Source organism: Bubalus kerabau, chromosome X (assembly GCF_029407905.1).
Source record: "Bubalus kerabau isolate K-KA32 ecotype Philippines breed swamp buffalo chromosome X, PCC_UOA_SB_1v2, whole genome shotgun sequence".
Taxonomy (NCBI): domain Eukaryota; kingdom Metazoa; phylum Chordata; class Mammalia; order Artiodactyla; family Bovidae; genus Bubalus; species Bubalus kerabau.
The window spans coordinates 105,302,833-105,311,894 of NC_073647.1; positions in this window are offsets into that span (position 1 = coordinate 105,302,833).

The window sequence follows — 9,062 nt, forward strand, 5'->3', positions numbered from 1 at the left end:
TCTGCTTCTGTTAGGTCCTTACCATTTTGTTCTTTATTGTTTTCCCATCTTTGCATGAAGTGTCCCCTTGGTATTTCTAATTTACAATTACATCTACATTATTAATGTGTGTTTAACATTGTGTGGTGGTAAGCACACTGTGGAAAGATTTGCCAGTACTGTGAACATATTTTTTAAAAGTTGGTATAAAAAAAGCTGATTTCAAAATCTAGAGAATTGAGTAATGCCTATAATGTAAATGTATTATTTGTTTATTTCAGATTTTTATCACACTCTTTTCAAATGCCCTGTATTAGGTATGACAGGACACATAGATTTTAGAGAGCACTATTATGTGGTAGTCTGATATTTGTTTCTATCTGTCCATGGTTTCAATCTCTCCTTTTGTGTTTAATTTTAATGTATGCATGCACGCTAAGTTGCTTCAGTCATATCTGACTCTTTGCAACCTTATGGACTATAGCCTACCAGGCTCCTCTGTCCATGGGATTCTCCAGGCACGAATAGTGGAGTGGGTTGCCATGCCCTCCTCCAGGGGATCTTCCCAATCCAGAGATCAAACCCATGCCTCTTATGTCTCCTGTATTGGTAGGTGGGTTCTTTACTACTGAGCCACCTGAAAAGCCCACTTTAATGTATGCTGTTCTTAGTCACCAAGTTGTGTCTGGCTTTGTGTAACCCCATGGAGTGTAGCCCACCAGGCTCCTTGTGTCCATGGGGATTCTCCAGGTAAGAAGACTGGAGTGGATTGCCATGCGCTTCTCCAGGGGATCTTTCCAACCCAGGGATTGAACCAAGGTCTTCTGCATTGCAGGCAGATTCTTTACTGTCTGAGCCATCAGGGAAGCCCATTTTAATATATAAGTAAATATAAATGTTAATAAAACTCCCGAACATTAAACTCAGAAAAAAAAAAAAAAAACACAAGACATTGTTATAACAGTGACTGCAGAGTTGCATTGAGCATTTTTTTTTTTTATTCCAATGCTTGGCCATCTTGGGGCCTTGCTGACACTGGAAGTGACTGCCCCACCCAGGGTTAATTCCAACCCAAGCCCACACCTAAACAACCTTCTTTTTTTTTTTTTAATAGAAAAAGAGAATCATTTATTAAAGAAGCAAATCAATGAGTTTGATGGTAACTATAGGTTTCCTTTAGCACCAGTATTCTTCTCTAAAGGGAATATAAAGCCAGTCATGTTTCCCTTGATAATCTGGGGATACAGGAAGGTCTATAACAGTCAGTTTAGGAGTTTTCCTGCAAGAGAAATGTATGCTTAGAGAAATCACATTTGGGGAGATTTCAATTTTGCCAAGAGAACATACTGGTCATAGCAAACACCCTCTTCCAACAACACAAAAGATGACTCTACTCATGCACATCACCAGATGGTTAATACCAAAATCAGATTGATTATGTTCTTTACAGCTGAAGGTAGAGAAGCTCTATACAGTCAGCAAAAACAAAACCTGGAGCTGACTGTGGCTCAGATCATGAACTCCTTATTGCAAAATTCAGACTTAAATTGAAGAAAGTAGGGAAAACCACTAAGCCATTCAGGTATGACCTAAATCAAATCTCTTATGATTATACAATGGAGGTGTCAACTAGATTCAAGGGATTAGATCTAATAAACAGAGTGCCTGAAGATCTATGGATGGAGGTTCATACCATTGTACAGGAGGCAGTGACCAAAACAATCCCCAAGAAAAATAAATGCAAGAAGGCAAATTGGTTGTCTGAGGAGGCCTTACAAATAGCTGAGAAAAGAAGGGAAGTGAAAAGCAAAGGAGAAAAGGAAAGATATACCCATTTGAATGCAGAGTCCCAAAAAATAGCAAGGAGAGATAAGACAGCCTTCCTTAGCAATCAATGCAAAGAAATAGAGGAAAACAATAAAATGGGAAAGACTAGTGATCTCTTCAAGAAAATTGGAGATACCAAGGGAGTATTTCATGCAAAGATGGGCACAATAAAGGACAGAAATGGTTAGGACCTAGCAGAAGCAGAAGAGATTAAGAAGTGGCAAGAATACACAGAAGAATTGTACAAAAGGTCTTAATGACCCAGATAAACCATGATGGTTTAGTCACTACCCTAGACATAGACATCCTTGAGTGTGAAGTCAAGTCACCTTAGGAAACATTATTATAAATAAAGCTAGCAGAGGTGATGGAATTCCAGCTGAGACAGTTCAAATCCTAAAAGATGATAAATGTCAGCAAATTTGAAAAACTCAGCAGTGACCATGCTGCTAAGTCGCTTCAGTCGTGTCCGACTCTGTGCAACCCCATAGACAGCAGCCCACCAGGCTCCCCCGTCCCTGGGATTCTCCAGGCAAGAACACTGGAGTGGGTTGCCATTTCCTTCTCCAATGCATGAAAGTGAAAAGTGAAAGTGAAGTCACTCAGTCGTGTCCGACTATAGTGACCCCATGGACTGCAGCCTACCAGGCTCCTCCATCCATGGGATTTTCCAGGCAAGAGTACTGGAGTGGGGTGCCATTGTGGAAAAGGTCATTTTTCATTCCAATCCCTAAAAAGGCAATGCCAAAGAATGTTCAATCTACAATACAATTTCCCTCATTTCACATGCTAGCAAGGTAATGCTCAAAATCCTTCAAGCTAGGCTTCAACAGTATATGAACCAAGAACTTCCAGCTGTACAAGCTGGATTTAGAAAAGGCAGAGGAGCCAGGGATCAAATTGCCAACATTTGTTGGATCATGGAGAAAGCAAGGAAATTCCAGAAAAACGCCTGCTTCATTGACTATGCTAAAGCCTTTGACTGTGTGGACCACAACAAACTGTGGAAAATTCTCAAAGCTATGGGAGTACCAGACTGCCTTATCTGTCTCCTGAGAAGCCTACATGAGGGTCAAGAAATAACAGTGAGAACCAGACATGGAACAAGTGACTGGGTCAAAATTGGGAGAGGAGTACATCAAGGATGTATTGTCACTCTGCTTATTTAACTTATATGCAGATACATTATGGGAAATGCCAAGCTGAATCAGTCACAAGCTGAAATCAAGATTGCCAGGAGAAATATCAATAACTTCAGATATGCAGATGACACCATGCTAATGGCAGAAAGTGAAAAGGAACTAAAGAGACTTGATGAAGGTGAAAGAGGAGAAAGAAAAAGGTGGCTGAAAACATTCAAAAAACTAAGATCATGGCATCTGGTTCCATCATTCATGGCAAATAGATGGGGGAAAAGTAGAGTGACAGATTTTATTTTCTTGGGCTCCAAAATCACTGTGAACTGTGACTGGAGCCACAGAATTAGAAGATGCTTGCTCTTTGGAGGGAAAGCTATGACAAACCTAGACTGCGTATCAAAAAGCAGAGACATCACTTAAGTGAGAAAGGTCCATATACTTAAAGCTATGGTTTTTCCAGTAGTCTTTAGGGATGTGGGAGAAGGCTGAGCACTGAAGAACTGATGCTTTCAAATTATGGTGTTGGGGAAGACTCTTGAGAGTCCCTTGGACAGCAAGGAGATCAAACCAGTCAATCCTAAAGGAAATCAACACTGAATATTCACTGGAAGGACTGATGCTGAAGCTGAAGCTCCAATACTTTGGCCATGTGATGGTAAGAACTGACTTACTGGAAAAGACCCTGATGCTGGGAAAGACTGGGGTGACAGAGGATGAGGTGGTTGGATTGCATCATTGACTCAATCGACATGAGTTTGATCAACTCTGGGAGATAGTGAAGGGCAGGAAAGCCTGGCGTGCTACAGTCCATGAGGTTGCAAAGAATTTGGGCAGGACTGAGCCACTGAACAACAACAACAAAGAGAAAAACTTCCCTAATGATATCTATACCCTAGTCCAGCAAGAGGAATGCTGAGCAATTATCCTATGAATTAAAGCAGGGTGAAAAGTAAAAGTGAAGTCGCTCAGTCGTGTCTGACTCTTTGCAACCCCATGGACTGTAGCCCGCCAGGTTCCTCTGTCCATAGGATTTCCCAGGCAAGAATACTGGAGTGGGTTGCCATTTCCTTCTCCAGGGGATTTTCCCAACCCAGGGCTGGAACCCAGGGGCAGAGATATTCTAATTTCACTGAAAAAGAACAAAAGCACAGAGTGCAGGTGGACCAAGAAGAGGAGAGGAGATGCTTATGTGAGTCTTCAGACCCCAGAATTGTGTGTAGGAACTTCCATGGCTGAACGACCTTCTTTATAGGCTCTCAAAGGGGCTTTCACACTTAGGCCAATATTCTGCTACCTTAATTACCTGAAAGTCATGTACCAGACAAGTAGGCAGGACAAGTAGGCCCCTGTGCCCTAAAACTGACTGAAATTATTCAAATTAGCCAATCCTAAACCTGCTTACCCTGCCTTGACCATTTCTTCCAACAAAATCCGCAATAAAGACTCTCTCCCATGTTGCTCCCTCCCCCAACCCCCTCCCCCTGCCTTTTGAGGGATCCTAGTGCTTCCCTGTGTCCCTACCTGTCATGGCATGCCCCCTCCTGTAGGGAACTGTAAGAAACTGTCTTTTCAATGGCAATCCTCTCTTGATCTGTTGGCCTAAGCATACCTGAAAAATAATAAAACCTACATTTTAAAACAAGGGTAATGTACCAGAGTAATTTAGTGTGGTCTGCATGACATTTTTAAATGTCCTAGTATTTGTTTTATAAGGTTTTTTTGAAAAATAAAGAATGGCTGTTAATAATAAACAAACATAAAACATAAAAGGTAATGTAAACTGCAGAGGGCACTGGGATCATACAGTCTTGGGTTTGAAGACTGGCAACACCTTGGCAACAGACTTTGAGCAAATATAACCTCTTTGACCCTTGGTCTCCTAATATGTAAATGGGGATAATAATGGTGTCTACTTCATAATCCTTCCTCTGAAAGGTGCCTATCCTGATCCTTCCTGCTCACTTACCCCTCCAGCTGTGATTTAGTGTCTTTCCTCTGTGATCCCAGAGCCCCTTGTTTTTAACCTTGCCGGAGCCTTCTACACATTTTTGGAAATCATATCTCTGTATAACCATCTTGCCATTGGACCGTGAGAATGTTGATAACTTGGAGCCTGAATGTTCTGTATCCCCAGAACTCAGCAAAGTATCCTGGGGGCTGGTATCCAGAAAGAATTATTTATTGAATTTATAGTGATACCTCAAGCTGTGTGCCTAAGAAAGACCAAAATTAATTTACAAAATACTTATTTGTTGAAAACCATATATAAGAAATGCATGAACTCAGGATATTTCTCTTCAATTTCCTTCACTCAGGGAAGGCATGTATCTAACATCCTTTACCTTTTTCAGAACCATCAAGAATAAGTGTGTCCCTGATATCTTAGGTTCATAATGTAACTAGGACCTTCTGTTAGTCCCTCAGCCTCAGATCTGGCCTCACAGTGGAACTGAATTGGACATGGTATCAAAGGCTTCCCAAACAAGTTTGGCTCAGCTGGTAAACATGTATTACTGATGCTAAATAGCCCCTCAAAAATATTTGTTGACTGTATGTCTTGTTGGATGAATAAAAACTAGCTAATTACATCTAAAACTGTTACATTTTGTTTTATAGGTAAAAGGCTTACATATCATTTGGTCTTAAATTGGCAAAATTGAAGGCATGAACACATAGCCAGTCATTAATACCGGTTGGATTGGTTAGTGAGGCCCTAGCACAGCACTGACAATAGGGTGGAACTGAAGCATCTTGAGAAGCAATCCCCAACCTTTTTGGCACTAGTGACCAGTTTTGAGGAAGACAATTTTTCCATGGGAGGAGGGCGGGGGAACAGGGATGGTTCAGGGGGAAATTCAGTGATGGGGAGCTGCAGGTGAATCTTCGCTTTCCCACCTTTCAACATCTGCTGTGTAACTGGGCTCTTAACAGGCTGTGGACTGGTAACAGTCCCTGGCAGAGAGGTTCAGGGACCTCAGATCTAGCAGGCTTCCCAGGTGGCTTAGTGGTAAAGAATCCATAATGTTTTTCTGGAATTTCCAAGTCAGGAGTTGCAGGAGACCCAGGGTTGGATTCCTGGCTTTGGAAGATTCCCTGGAGAAGAAACTGGCAACCCACTCTAGTATTCTTGCCTGGAAAAATCCCATGGACAGAGGAACCGGGCGGGGTCCATGGGGATTGCAGAGTCTGACAAGTCTGAGCATGATCTAAAGGAAGTAAAAGCTTTAACAGGGTTTCCATAGGCAAACCTGGGGAAGGATCATTAACGTGTTGCTGGGAGCACGTGTTTCTGGGAGCACTTGTTTCAGCATGCAGCGGAAAGAGGAAGGAGGGAGGGCGGCACGTGTGCGTGCCAGGGCGGTGCTCGCTGCAGCCTGTCGGGTTAGCAGTCTTCCGGAAGGGAGGAGAGCAAGAGGGGGTAAGTGTGAAGGGATCAGATGAGAGGGCAGCTCCTTGCCTTCCCCACACCTGTCTCCCAAGGGACACTCAGCCCCAGTCTGGCGGTCCGAGAGGGCCCCCACCCAGAGTTCCACAACAGCATCTCCCTCGTGTCACTCCCGGCAGACCTCCCCGCCACGCCTCTAGTGGCTGGGTTGGAGGGTTCTAGGGAGCCGAGTTCCCCCCACCCCCACGCGCCTTCGCCTCTGGCGCCAGTCACGCCCCTGGTCGCAACCACCCAGCGCTGAGCCTCCAGCCCGTCGCGAGATGTGTGGCGTGGTGGTGGCGGCTCCAGGCGACGCGGTCGTTCACCCGCCCATCTCCTCCTGCTTCTGGCCCTGAACCGGTTTCCCGGTCCTCTGTCCTCTGCTCCGAGCCCGCCACCCTCTCCCTGCCTTCTGAGCCTCGGGTGTCTCTTCCGTGCGTCTGGCTCTCGTCTTTCTCGCCCTCCCTGTGTGTGCGCCTGCCTGCTTGCGCCCCACTTCCCGCCGGAGCCTTCCTCAGCCCTCGGAGGAGAGAAGGGTGCCTGGGTCTTGAATGTGCGGAGAGCCTCAGGGGTTGGGAAAGAGAATAGCCGTCCGGGGGCGGGAGGGGCGGTGTCTGCCCGGTTTCTAGGGGGATGGCAGCTGTCGTCAGGTGGCGGTGGAGATGAGGACTCAGGCAGCCATCGGCCAGCACCAGGCGAGCTCCGCATTATGGGCCGGTAGCGCCTAAGCCTGCGTGTAGCGGACGGTGGTGGACGGAACATGGTGGTCAGAGTCCGGCGGCGGCCGCGGGGCGCCACACCCCCGCCTCACTCGCCTATCCCTTTCCGGGTACTTAGCCCAGCCCGGCCCGACGGAGTTTGCAGACCCCTTGGGCGCCGCCACAGTCAGTGGAACTGTGAAAATCAAGTGATCATTTCGTACACAGAGCCTGCTCTCTTGGTATTCCTCTTTCTTCCATGACCAGTCATCTCCAATTTCTCTTTCTTCTCCTGTGCCCTTTATTTTCATGTCAGTACACTGTACCTGCAATGATAATCTAGTCCAGCTAATGATTGTGTGACCTTTATTGATCATGTGACTGCCTTCCTCCATAGAACGTGATGCCCTGCTTCCTTGGTCATTGCCAGAGCCAGAAAATAGGCCAATACCTATTCAGTGGGGATCACTGAATAGTTGTTAAATTAATTAATCTTTTGTTGTGACATTTATATGAAAAATACCTACCTTCCAGTCTGGAGATCATTCTGTAGATACTATCTGTTTAGGCAATATATGTGCATCTTTTGTAAATCCCCAGATGCACTCTGATACTCAGGTGTGAGTTGAAGGGGAATTACTCCTTTTTCTATATCATTTTGTATAGTTTTCACTACATAGCTTAAATAACGGTAGCGTTTTACAGACCTCAGGCATTTGTAAGAAACCTTTAGGATTTTTTTTTCTTTTTTGTCTTCTTTAAGAGTTTTTATCTTTCTTTGAATTTAATTCTTTGGCCCTTTGTCTTTTACTTGTTCTCTCACTTTCTTTCCTCCCTTATTTGCTCTTCTTCCTTCCCTTATCCTTCCCTTTCCCCTTTCCATTTCCTTCCTCCACTTTCCCTCCCCTTTTTGTTTTTTAACAGCTTAATTGAAGTGTAAATGATATAAAATAAATAAACATATTTAAATGTATGATTTTATAAATTTGATCATATGTATATTCTCATTAAACCATCACCATGTTAATAAACAAATACATTACCTCCAATAGTCCTTCATGTCCTTCCCCACCAGGGTCCATCCATGGGTAAGCACTGACCTGCTTTCTTTATATACTGTGTTACAGTTTTGAGAGAGTTTTATATAAATTGAAATACACAATCTGTACTCCTTTTTGTCTTGTCTCTTTCACTTAGCATAAATATTTTGAGATTGATCCAAAATAGCACAGAGGAGCTTGGCGGGCTACAGTCCATGGGTTCGCAAAAGAATCAGACATGACTTGGCAACTAAAGAACAACAATAACAATAGTTAATGGTTTTTATTGCTGAGTGGTATTTCATTGTATGGATATATCACAATTTTTATTCAAACATGTGTTGATGAATATTTGTTTTTTTAATATAAATTTATTTATTTTATTTTTTAATATAAATGTATTCATTTTAATTGGAGGCTAATTACTTTAAAATATTGTATTGGTTTTGCCATACATCAACATGAATCTGCCACGGCTGTACACATGTTCCCCATCCTGACCCTGCCTCCTGTCTTCCTCCCCATACCATCCCTCTGGGTCATCCCAGTGCACCAGCCCCGAGCACCCTGTATCATGCATCAAACCTGGACTGGTGATTCGTTTTGTTTTATACTTTAGTATTGCAGATAAAATTTCTGTGAGATGGCCAACGGACACATGAAAAGATACTTAACGTTGCTCATTATTAGAGAAATCAAAGCTACAATGAGGTATCACTTCACGCTGGTTAGAGTGGCCATTATCAAAAAAACCCCAAAAACTACAAACAATAAATGCTGGAGAGGATGTGGAGAAAAGGGAACCCTCTTGCACTGTTGGTGGGGATGTAAATTGATATAGCCACTATGGAGTACAGTATGGAGATTCCTTAGTGAAAGTGAAGTTGCTCAGTCGTGTCCGACTCTTCGCCACCCCATGGACTGTAGCCTACCAGGCTCCTCTGTCCATGGGATT